Source organism: Epinephelus fuscoguttatus, linkage group LG17 (genome assembly GCF_011397635.1).
Source record: "Epinephelus fuscoguttatus linkage group LG17, E.fuscoguttatus.final_Chr_v1".
NCBI classification, from domain to species: domain Eukaryota; kingdom Metazoa; phylum Chordata; class Actinopteri; order Perciformes; family Serranidae; genus Epinephelus; species Epinephelus fuscoguttatus.
The window spans coordinates 4,811,756-4,824,582 of NC_064768.1; the positions used below are offsets into that span (position 1 = coordinate 4,811,756).

The 12,827-nt window shown below is 42.5% G+C and overlaps 1 pseudogene; it reads left to right on the forward strand.

Moving 5' to 3' along the window:
* Positions 1-417: 417 nt before the first annotated feature.
* LOC125904296 (uncharacterized) lies at positions 418-1,268 on the forward strand (annotated as a pseudogene).
* Positions 1,269-12,827: the final 11,559 nt, after the last annotated feature.

Consider the following 12,827-nt stretch of genomic DNA (forward strand, 5'->3'; position numbering starts at 1 on the left):
AAAGAGCAAACCGGTAGGGTTCGCTAGAGCAGCACAGAGACGCTATCACAGAAACACCGGAAATGAATCACAACACACTTACCGCAGTACGTCAGCACTCAGGTCTCGCAGTCCAATGCAGAATTTCACCTGGAGAGTTATAAGGAAAAGATTACAGAACGTGCTGACGTATTGCGGTAAGTGAGTTGTGTCATTTCCGGTGTTTCTGTGACAGCGTCTCTGTACTGCTCTGGTGAATTCCACTTGCCTGCTTTCTCACCTCAGTTGCTTTAACGCTACTTTTACGTCTACTTCAAGTCATAACCCACACTGGTTCTGTTTAAGCACCTTTAGCTCTCCTCCTTTCTACGACTTTCTCGCTAATCTCTTAGCTGTTGTTTGCACGCTCTTAGCCTTGTTAGCTACATTAGCTTAGCCATGGCTTCTCCTTCTCCTGCTCTTTCTTGCCCGGTGTGCCAGATGTTCAGTTATGCCTATGCCTCCTTTAGCGACAGTGGTAACTGTAACAAGTGTAGCTTATTTGCTGCGTTGGAGGCGAGGCTTAGTGAATTAGAAGAGCGGCTCCGCACCATGGAAAACCATTCAGCAGCTGCGGTAGTTAGCCAGCCCCCTGTAGCCGGTGCAGAGCCACATAGCATAGCCTTAGCCTCTGCTAACTGTCCTCCGGTAACTCCCGTTCAGCCAGGAGGTTGGGTCACGGTCCGCCAGAAGCACAGCTCCAAGCCGAAGCCCACGGCTCACCACCAGCCTGTTCACGTTACCAACCGCTTTTCCCCACTCAGCGACACACCCGCTGAGGATAAAACTCTGGTCATTGGCAGCTCTATTCTGAGGAACGTGAAGTTAGCAACACCAGCGGCCATAGTCAAATGTATCCCTGGGGCCAGAGCGGGCGACATTGAATCAAATTTAAAACTGCTGGCTAAAGCTAAACGTAGATTCAGTAAGACTGTTATTCACGTCGGCGGCAATGACACCCGGTTACGCCAATCGGAGTCACTAAAATTAATATTGCCTCGGTGTGTGAATATGCAAAAATGATGTCGGACTCCGTAGTTTTCTCTGGATCCCTCCCAAATCTGACCAGTGATGACATGTTTAGCCGCATGTCATCATTTAACCGCTGGCTGTCCAGGTGGTGTCCAGCAAATGATGTGGGTTTTGTTAATAATTGGCAAACTTTCTGGGGAAAACCTGGTCTTATTAGGAGAGACGGCATTCATCCCACTTTGGATGGAGCTGCTCTCATTTCTAGGAACCTGGCAAACTTTATTAGTAATTTAAATCCCTGACAACCCAGAGTTGAGACCAGGTCAGAGAGTTGCAGTCCTAAACGCCTCTCTGAGCTTCTAGTTCAGTTACCCACCCATAGTTTTCATAGTTTTATACAAACGGTGTCTGTCCCCCAACCGCCTAAATTATTTAAATCTAAAATTAAACAAAGAGGAGTTGTGCATAACAACCTCATAAAAATTAAAACCTCTTCTGTGACAGAAAGACAAAACAGGAGAATTAAATGCGGACTGTTGAATATCAGGTCTCTATCGTCTAAAGCAGTGTTAGTAAACAAATTAATATCAGATAATCATATTGATTTACTCAGTCTCACTGAAACCTGGCTGTGTCAAGATGAATATGTTAGTCTAAATGAGTCCACTCCTCCCAGTCATAATAATACCCACATTCCTCGAGGCAGCGGCCGAGGAGGGGGAGTTGCAGCCATTTTTAACTCTAGTCTGTTAATCAGCCCTAAACCTAAACTAGATTATAATTCATTTGAAAGCCTTGTTCTCAGTCTTTTACATCCGACCTGGAAAACCTCACAGCCTATTTGTTATAGTGTACCGTGCTCCTGGCCCGTATTCTGAATTTGTATCTGAATTCTCAGAGTTTTTATCCAGTTTAGTTCTTAAATCAGATAAAGTTATTATTGTAGGCGATTTTAACATTCATGTCGACGTTGATAATGACTGCCTGGCTACCGCGTTTATCTCATTATTAGACTCCATTGGCTTCAGTCAGGGTGTACATGAACCTACTCATTGTTTTAACCATACCCTCGATCTAGTTCTGACGTATGCAATTGAAATTGATAACCTAAAAGTCTTTCCACAGAATCCCTCGCTATCGGATCATTATCTGATTACTTTTGATTTCTTTTTACTCGATTACACGCCACTCAGCAACAGTTACTATATTAGATGTTTATCAGATAGTGCTGTCGCAAAATTTAAGGAAAAGATTACTTCGTCGTTAAATTCAATACCAATACCTTCAGTAACAGAGGTTTCCTGTGCCGACTTTAACCTCTCCCGAATTGATCATTTTGTTGATAGCACCGTAGGCTCGCTGCGAACAACGCTCGACTCTGTAGCTCCTCTTAAAAAGAAGTTAAAAAAGCAAAGAAAGTTCGCTCCTTGGTATAACTGTCAAACCCGTAAGTTAAAACAAATATCGCGAAAATTTGAAAGGAATTTGCGATTAACCAAACTGGAAGAATCTCGTTTAATCTGGACAGACAGTCTCAAAACTTACAAGAGGGGCCCCCGCAATGCCAGAGCAAACTATTACTCAGCTCTAATAGAAGACAATAAAAACAACCCCAGGTTTCTTTTCAGCACTGTAGCCAGGCTGACTGAGAGTCAAAGCTCTATTGAGCCTTGTATTCCTTTAGCCCTTAGCAGTAATGATTTTATGAGCTTTTTTAATGACAAAATTCTAACTATTAGAGGCAAAATTCATGACCTCCTGCCCTCAGATAGTACCTATCAAACCTCAAACACAGCTGTAAAACCTAATATATATTTAAATTGCTTCTCCCCAATTTCTCTTCAAGAATTGACCGCAGTGATTTCTTGAAATCATCAACGTGTCTCTTAGACCCCATCCCAACTAGGCTACTTAAGGAGATCTTTCCTTTAGTTAACACTCATATATTAGATATGATCAATATATCCTTATTAACAGGCTATGTACCACAGTCTTTTAAGGTAGCTGTAATTAAACCTCTACTAAAAAAGCCCACCCTGGATCCAGAGGTGTTAGCCAATTATAGACCAATATCTAATCTTCCCTTTATGTCAAAGATCCTTGAGAAAGTAGTCGCAGACCAGCTGTGTGATTTTCTCCAGGATAATAATTTATTTGAGGAATTTCAGTCAGGATTTAGAGTGCATCATAGCACTGAGACAGCTCTAGTTAAAATTACAAATGACTTTCTGATTGCTTCAGACAGAGGACTCGTCTCTGTACTTGTTTTATTAGATCTTAGTGCGGCGTTTGACACAATTGACCATCAAATTCTACTGCAGAGACTGGATCATTTAATTGGCCTAAAATGTTCTGCACTAAGCTGGTTTAAATCTTATCTATCTGATCGTTTTCAATTTGTTGACGTTCGTAATGAATCATCCTCACGTACTAAAGTTTGTTTTGGAGTTCCGCAAGGTTCTGTGCTCGGACCAATCCTATTTACTCTATATATGCTTCCTTTAGGTAACATCATTAGAAATCACTCTATAAATTTCCATTGTTATGCAGATGATACTCAGTTGTATTTATCGATGAAGCCAGAAGAAAGTAATCAATTAACTAAACTCCATAACTGCCTTAAAGACATAAAAACTTGGATGAGCACCAATTTCCTGATGTTAAATTCAGACAAAACTGAAGTTATTGTTCTTGGCCCCAAACAACTCAGAGACTCTTTATCTGATGACATAGTTTCTCTAGATGGCCTTGCTCTGGCCTCTGCCACTACCGTAAGAAACCTTGGAGTAATATTTGATCAAGATTTGTCTTTTAATTCTCATTTAAAACAAACCTCACGGACTGCATTTTTTCATCTGCATAATATTGCGAAAATTAGGCCTATCCTGACCCGAAAAGATGCAGAAAAATTGGTCCACGCTTTTGTTACCTCAAGGCTGGATTACTGTAACTCTCTATTATCAGGTAGCTCTAGTAAGTCCTTAAAAACTCTCCAGCTAATTCAGAATGCAGCAGCACGTGTACTAACAGGAACTAAGAAACGCGAGCATATCTCTCCTGTTTTAGCTTCTCTGCACTGGCTCCCTGTAAAATCCAGAATTGAATTTAAAATCCTACTGTTAACTTATAAAGCTCTAAATGGTCAAGCTCCGTCATATCTTAGAGCGCAGAGTTCTGGTGGGATAATATGGCACAATGAGCTCTCTGAGAACGCAGGGTTACTCGTGGTCCCTAAAGTCTCCAAAAGCAGATCAGGAGCCAGAGCCTTCAGCTATCAGGCTCCTCTCCTGTGGAATCATCTTCCTGTTGCGGTCCGGGAGGCAGACACCGTCTCCACATTTAAGACTAGACTTAAGACTTTCCTCTTTGATAAAGCTTATAGTTAGGGCTGGCTCAGGCTTGCCCTGTACCAGCCCCTGGTTAGGCTGACTTAGGCCTTGTCTGCCGGAGGACCCCCCATAATACACCGGGCACCTTCTCTCCTTCTCTCTCTCTCTCTCTCTCTCTCTCTCTCTCTCTGCATACTGAATCTTGCTAACTCGGCCATTCTGGATGTCACTAACTCGGCTTCTTCTCCGGAGCCTTTGTGCTCCACTGTCTCTCAGATTAACTCATACCGCAGCGGTGCCTGGACAGCGTGACGTGTGTGGTTGTGCTGCTGCCGTGGTCCTGCCAGATGCCTCCTGCTGCTGCTGCCATCATTAGTCATTAGTCATACTTCTACTGTTATTATACACATATGACTATTGTCACACATGTATACTGCCAGGTATTAATACATACTTTCAACATATTGTACCGCAGTAGCCAGAACTATAACTATAATATTATTACTTTCAATAATGTTGTTGTAAGCTACTGTCATTACCTGCATCTCTCTCTCTCTCTCTCTCTCTCTCTCTCTCTCTCTCTCTCTCTCTCTCTCTCTCTCTCTCTGTCTGTCTCATTGTGTCATATGGATTACTGTTAATTTATTATGCTGATCTGTTCTGTAGGACATCTATTGCACGTCTGTCCGTCCTGGAAGAGGGATCCCTCCTCAGTTGCTCTTCCTGAGGTTTCTACCGTTTTTTTTTCCCCGTTAAAGGGGTTTTTTGGGGGAGTTTTTCCTTATCCGCTGTGAGGGTCTTAAGGACAGAGGGATGTCGTATGCTGTAAAGCCCTGTGAGGCAAATTGTGATTTGTGATATTGGGCTTTATAAATAAAATTGATTGATTGATTGATGGTGTTGATCTCACATCAGTTGCACAGGCAGAAAGCCTGCTGAAGTTGAAGGACGTCTCTTTCCTGCTCAGTTCAGTGTATCATACTCTTCCAACACCAACAAACCTGCACAGGTGGGGGATGAGGGAGGACCCACTGTGCAGGCTATGTTGAGAAAGAGGAACGATGGCACACATACTGGCTGGATGCAAGACTGCTCTTAGCCAGGGGAGGTACCGTTGGAGCCACGACAAGGTCCTCAGAGCACTGGCTGACATCTTGGAGCAGGAGAGACGGAAAAAGCGTCAAGTCCATGTGAGACCAACACCATCTATTCACTTCGTCAGGGAGGGGGGAAAACCACCATCCTCCAAGAAGACCAAGAAGGGTCTCCTGCAGACAGTACCATCATGGGAGATGAGGGTGGACCTGGGAAGGAAACTACATTATCCCCGGGTTGTCCAAACCTCCCTGAGGCCTGATATAGTTATATGGTCTGAGGAGGCCAGGAACATCATCCTGATCTAACTGACAGTCCCTTGGGAAGATGGATGTGTTGAGGCCTCAGAGAGAAGAGCCACAAAGTACCAGGACCTGGTCCAGCAATACAGGGACAAAGGATGGCAGGCCTGGCTATTCCCAGTTGAGATCGGGTGCAGGTGTTTCCCTGCACAGTCCGTGTGGAAGATGCCCACAGCTCTGGGGATAGCAGGAAGGCACAGGAAGACAGCCATCCATAGGCTGGGGGAGGCAGCAGAGAGAGCCTCTTGCTGGGTACGGAATAGGAGGGAGGAGTTACGCTGGGGGCCAGGAGAAGATGGGCAGTGACTGGCCATCACTGCCGACCCGCCAACTGGAGGGCGTTGTGGTTGAGGGTCAAAACGCCCAGAGACAGTTGGACGCTGCCAAATTACATCTTCTCCTAGCTGAAAGCTGCAGTCATATCTAAGTGACTGAAGGACACAACATCAAGTTGCATTCAATAGCTAGTAGTAACTTTTCTATTGCATTTCCTCTAAGCCTGCTTAAGATTACTGACAAATCTCTATTAACTATCTCCCATTTTTTACTGTCATTTGCCCTAGGCCATCTAACTCTAACCTTTTGCTCCATGGTTCTCTCTCTGATTGGCCTGCTAACCTAACCTCACCCAATGAACAGTGATAACTAACACGTCTTTGAGGTCATCAGGTGGGAACCCACCAGTGTTTTGTCTAGTTGGTCCCACAACACCTCCAGGAGGCTAGACAGTGATCTCTGGCATCCCAGAGACACTCCCCTAATGCCAGCTCTCACTGCTCCCTGCACCAACCCAACAACCTCCTTTACCTTACTTACGCATGGCTTTCTCAGCCCAAACAGCACTGCCACCTTCAACAAACCCAGGCTCCATTGATGCAAGCTCCAGGTAGTGACCGTGCCAATACTACCTTTCCTAGCACATTCACCATACCCTATTTCACACGCTACATAGCATAACACATTGTTATTATTATTATTATTAGGGTTCGGGCAGCAATGCTGCCAGGACACTAATTGTAATCCTAGGTATTCTTCTTCTTTCTTTTTTCTTCTTCCGAGGAAATCATACTTCCCATGGGTGAAAACTCACCAAACTTTGCACAAAGGTCCAGTCTCATGCCAGATATCCGCAGCTGTAAACTCAAGCCAATAGTCCTGATGGTGGCGCTACAGCAAGTGTCTAAACTTCAAAATTTTGAAAATTCATAACAAATCAACTGGACATGCTACAACTTCACAACTCTGATTAAACTATAGCTCCAATACTGAAGAAACTTTTGTACATTTAAACCTATTAAAAATTATCAAGTTCATCTTTTTTTTCAAAAACTGTAAAACTTCTTAAACATTTCTCCTCCCACAATTTTTGCTCAATTGACACCAAACTTGCTACAGAGCATCTTCAGACAGTCCTACAAAAACTACGTTTCTCAGATTTTTGATTTATCAAAAATTGAGCTTACAGTGCATCAAAATATTTGACTGTAAACGGTACTGTAAACATGTACATGCAAATTCTTGCTAAATAAATCTTCAATGTTCAGGAAAAAAAGACAAAATTCTAGAGTCATGGTAGATGATGTGTGGCAAATTTCAGAATTTTATTTAAAAAACTGAATTTTTGACAGCATTTTGAATTTTGCTCTAATGTGAACAATTGGAGTCAATGTAAAAATGGTAATTTTAAACATCAGTTTTTCACTTATGGAGCAAATCAATCATTGTTACAAACAAATTACCAACATCTCCATGCTGTCTAGATGCAATATGTGTATTTTCAGATTTTTGTCTTAATAACTGCATTTTTTACAGTGGTTTCAAATCTGCCTTTCCATGCACGGATGGCTGCTTTCCTACACAAGAGTGAATGGCTTACTCAATTTGTGAAGCCACTGTTGAGTTGCTGCTTGCCAATTAGCTCAGAGCGGTAGATGACTGTCTTAGGTTGCGGGTTTGAGCCTCAACTGGTGCAGAATCCACATTCTAATGTACTCATCTTCTTGTGCTCCAGCTTATTGCTTAAAATTGCCTGAGCGTGACTGAACACTGTGCAGCATCTTCAAGTCTTTTTTCTGCTAGAAAATCTGCCTTCATGAAAATGAACCAAACTTATGGAGCAAATCATTGTTAATATATTACCAACATCTCCAGGGTGTCTAGATGCAATATGTGTATTTTCACATTTTTGTCTTGATAAGTGAATTTTTCACAATGACTGGCTTAGTCAATTTGTGAAGCCGCTGTTGAGTTGCTACTTGCCAATTAGCTCAGAGGAATGGAGGCTGCTCTTTGGTTCTAGAAGTTGCGAGTTCGAGCCTCAACTGGTGCAGAATCCGCATTGTAATGTAAACATCTTAATCATCTTCCTGTGCTCGAGTTTATTGCTTAGAATTGCCTGAGCCTGACTCATCGATGTTCAGCATCTACAAGTCTTCTTCCTGCTAGAAAATCTGCCTTCTCATGCTTGAAAATAAACCAAACTTTGCACAAAGATCCAGTGTCAATACTTGAGTGTGAAACCATCTGAGGCTTCTCACTTTGCACATAGCACAACTAGTTAAACATCAGTTTTTCACTTATGAAGCAAATCAATCATTGTTAAAATAAATTACCAACATCTCCATGCCGTCTAGATGCAATATGTGTATTTTCAGATTTTTGTTTCGATAACTGAATTTTTTTACAGTGGTCTGAAATCTGCTTTTCCATGCATGGACAGCTGCTAAACCTGCACGTCTGGCTTAGTCAATTTGTGAAGCTACACATGAATTGCTACTGACTAATTAGCTCAGTGAGATAGAAATTGATTCTTACTATCAGAGGTTGTGAGTTCAAGCCTCAGCTGATGCAAAAGGCAGATTGTGTTGCTAAATGTCTTCTAATTCTTCTGCGTGTTACTGAGAATTGCCTAAAAATGCCTGGACCCGACCCACTACTGCGCAGCAGCTGTTATTACTAGGGCCCAAGCCCACATACTTGATCTCAGCAGCTTCAAACTTGCTGGACATGATAATGGCTCCGCCCTGAACGGCCAGATATATTAATATCCCACCTTACTCAAAGTGTCCCTTGGTGGTAACAGGAATTGACCAGTTTTTACTTTAACATGTACTGATGACACAAACTTGACCGCATCAACTTCATTCCACTTCTAATGCATGCAGAACAAGTTGGTGAAGCTACGTCTAATGGTGTCCATGTGGCGGCGTGGCGACTATTGATCCCTCGCCAGCAAATACGTTTGACTTTTTGACGGCTTCAACAATCTCATATTCTCATGAAAATTGATACACGGGTCAAGAATGGCAAGCTCTTGCATCTGATAGGGGCGCCGCCGATGGGGGGGACAAAATGCCTCTATAGCGCCCCCTTGAAATTTCCAAAAAAACCCTCCCCATAGGGGTTTTTTGGAGTAGGAAGATGAAAATTGGTACATATGTGTATGTCACCCAGACGCACAAAAAAATCTTTGCCATCAATGGTCTACCCCAAACAGGAAGCCGGCTATTTTGATTTAAACAGTTCATTTTGGTGGCGATTTTGTGATTTCGCCGCCCTTGCCATCAAATACGTTTGGCTTTTTGATGGCTTCAGCGACGTCATATCCTTATGAAAACTGCTGTTTTTAGATCGGTGGGACAGAGCTGCCAGCTGAAATGGGGGTGATACAGCCCCCTCTCTCCCTCAAAACTAATCAATTACACCATCAAATGACTCCAAAACGCTCTAGTGGACAACACATGGCTTGCGCATTCCCCACGCTATGAAATAATAATGTATAATTAAGTAATATTACGACACATGAAGCAAATACCCGGAACTACTTTCTTCAGTAAACCACTGGGCGGAGTGACACAGTGCGCACCTGAGACAGTGCCGTAGTTATTGCTTGCAGCCTTGCATTTGCGGTATCGTCAGCTGGACGCAGCAGAAAGTTTGAGAAAAGTTTACAGAGTGCTGTTGTTAATCATGGTTTACACATGTATTGTAAAGGGTTGCGGTAACAAGCCGAAGATGTGGAGCAGAGTGACGTATACGGACAGGATGAAACTATTTGTGCTGGACATCGATCCCAACACGCCTGTGGAAATGGTCCGGAAAATGTTTGTTTACGAGGACTACAGTGAAAGGATGAAGCGCAGAAGCTCAGGAATGGTTCAAACGCTTTTCTTGAAAGATACTGTCTTTTCATCTGTCGGCATCACAAAAGGAGCAGACATGGTAAGTGATCGTTGTGTAATGTTAACTGTGCTCAGCATCTCTCTGCTGTAACGTTAACGTTACCGGGCCCTATTAGCAGCCGGCCTCTTAAAAAAAACATTAATAAATAAACGCTGGCCTCTTTTATAAACTGGTGGTGTTTATGTGACGTTTTTGTCATTTATAGAGCGCTAGACCCGGATTACACACATTCACAGACACAGAGAAGCACATCCACACACATCAACCCCCATTCAGGCACATGCGCAGTTGCGCACTCTCAGCTGATTGTAAACAGATAAGATGGCGACAACAAGCAACTTAAGTGTTAATTTAAAGCTAGAAGTTTTGAAATATCCCGAACAAATGTCGGGGGAATACACCGCGAGGCATATGACGCCTGGTTAGCAGAGGATGGCGACAAGACCTTCACAAAAGGAGGGAACATGAGAGCAGCTGACAAACGCAAGATAACGGCTTACCGGCGACACACAAGCCCGTCTCCAGGTCCAGTAATTTCCTCTTTCGTTGGTGTCATGACTGCCCAGTACCTGGACAACCGAGCAGTGGCGGCACACAGGTATGTGGCGTGTCAGAGGAGAAACAAACCATTCACATTTCTGTCTTTGTGTCAGTAGCAGCCCACAAACCTCACCGCACTTTAGGGACTGTTCGTTCCTTGTCAGGGGAGGAGGGTGGCTGGTTGATTTTTATTTTATTTTTTGATTTTATTTTGATCCCCCCCCTACCCTATGGGCCCAAACGACGCATAGTGCGTCCAAATTCACACCTGTTCTTCTCTGTTGATTTTCTCCGCGACCGTGCGTCATAGCGAGAAGCCACGCATATCACGTGAAACAGCGAAATTGTAGCTTTCTGACAAGGCCAAGCACTTGTCAGTAGTCCAATGTTTTCACAGCAAAAAAAATGATAAAGTTACACTAACATGATGTATAACAGAGCTTTCATACAGCTTTGCTCACACATTACTCTTGGATGGATTACTCGCGAATGCAGACTCTCACAGAAATGCCACACATATCACATGAAAGCGCAGGAACAGAGCTTTCATGTGATACCACACACATCATTGTATCGTCATCCTATCACGCTATAAATACAGATTAATTGCCTACAAAATAAAAACCTGACGAATTTCTTTACAATCCATTGTACAGATCTTGTTATCAGTCACTTCATATAGTGAGGAATATCGTATCTTACCACGTCTTAGGCTTGCGTGTGTTTCTCCCTGTCTATCCACATTTGTAGTCCGGCTTTCAAGATGCAAATATCTCCATATTGTCCAGTTGACACTCCATCAAACTTTGTATGACAAGACCAGCCACTTCACCTTTGCACACCCAGACAACTGCAGCCTAATTATGCATGCAGGACAGGGCCATAGTCACCATATCAATGAGGGGGACACGTGCCCCCCTCCCAATGCCCGAATTTTTTTTTACTGCAAACAAAGTGGCAAATATTATCTTGGAGGTCATCATTGCACTTGGTTGACTATTTTTCTATTATCTTAGATGTAAATATTGCATGTTTCTTTCAGATAAAACACATTTTTGACTTGTGAATGAGTCAGTGGAATTTCTTGCAATAATGAAAAAATACTGGCAATCATGTCCGCCTGGCACAAACCACATGTTTTGGACAACTGTAAAGTGACAGAATGTCCCAGCATCATGGTTCTTATGTTGCCAGATTCCAGAGAGTCTCCCCTCTTCATATATGGCAGAATATGTCATTTTCCAACTTGCTATGGTGAGATACATGTAAAAATGTAAGAATTTAGTAACACACATTTGTTTTTTTCATTGATATAAAAATTTATATAAAAAAGGCACATAGAAGGACATGAAATGATGGCAAATCTGGTTAGCCCACATTGTCCTGAAAAAAACAAGATATAGCGTGTGTGTAGCCTTTATAATGACTGTGATATGAGCTTAAAAGTAAAGGCAGTAAAAATACCCCCAAAACGCCTAGGGCCCATAGGGTTAATCACTTATTGATGCTGTTTTTGAAGTATGAATAAGTCAATAAGTAATTTATTCCATTGACATATCAGTGATGTATTGTAGAAAAGTGATTTATCTTTTTATAAATGACAAAAGGCACATCTGCCTCATTCTTGCCGTGGTTTCATGATACTACTCAGAACCGTGATACTTTCACTGGTATCGTCCTGTAGGGGGTGGGGAGAGGTGGGGTGTTGGGGAGTTGGGGGGGGGGGGGGGCGCCAAGAGATGGTTTGCCCAGGGCGCAAAACTAGCCAGGACCGCCTCTGGCACTGATATTTTTACCGTAACCATCTTTTTATCTATGGAAGCCCATTTTCGCCAGTAATGGAAAAAAATCGTCATTCCTAATCAAAAATGTGAGATAAAAGTCCCAATTATGAATGTAGCCTAGTTTTAAAATTAATTTGTGGCATGTTGTCTTGTAAGGTGTGTGGCATCACGGTGGCTGCAAATGGGACAGAGGATGAGATGATTCACTGATTCAAGGCAGGGCGACTAGTACACTATGCTGTGGTAAATAGTAAATAGTGGTGATTTACAAAAACACCAAAAACTATTTTTACTGTTAAAGTAAAGTTTGTTCCTGTAAATAATACAGTACTTTATTTGTAATACTAACCCGAAGCTTATACATTTTCAGTTATTGTTGACATCGTCTAGAAAATGGTTTATTATTGAGGTCATAGTGAATGGTGGTGTACTGAGGTGGCCTCCTAATTTTGTCTAATTGAGGAGGACAAATATTAGGAACACTTTTCAATATATTGCACTCCAGTACACCAACACCACCCACTATGACCTCAATAACAAAGTAGAATAATCACATTTCTGACAAAAGCTGAAAAAGTAAAAGCTTTGTAAACGTACAATGTGTG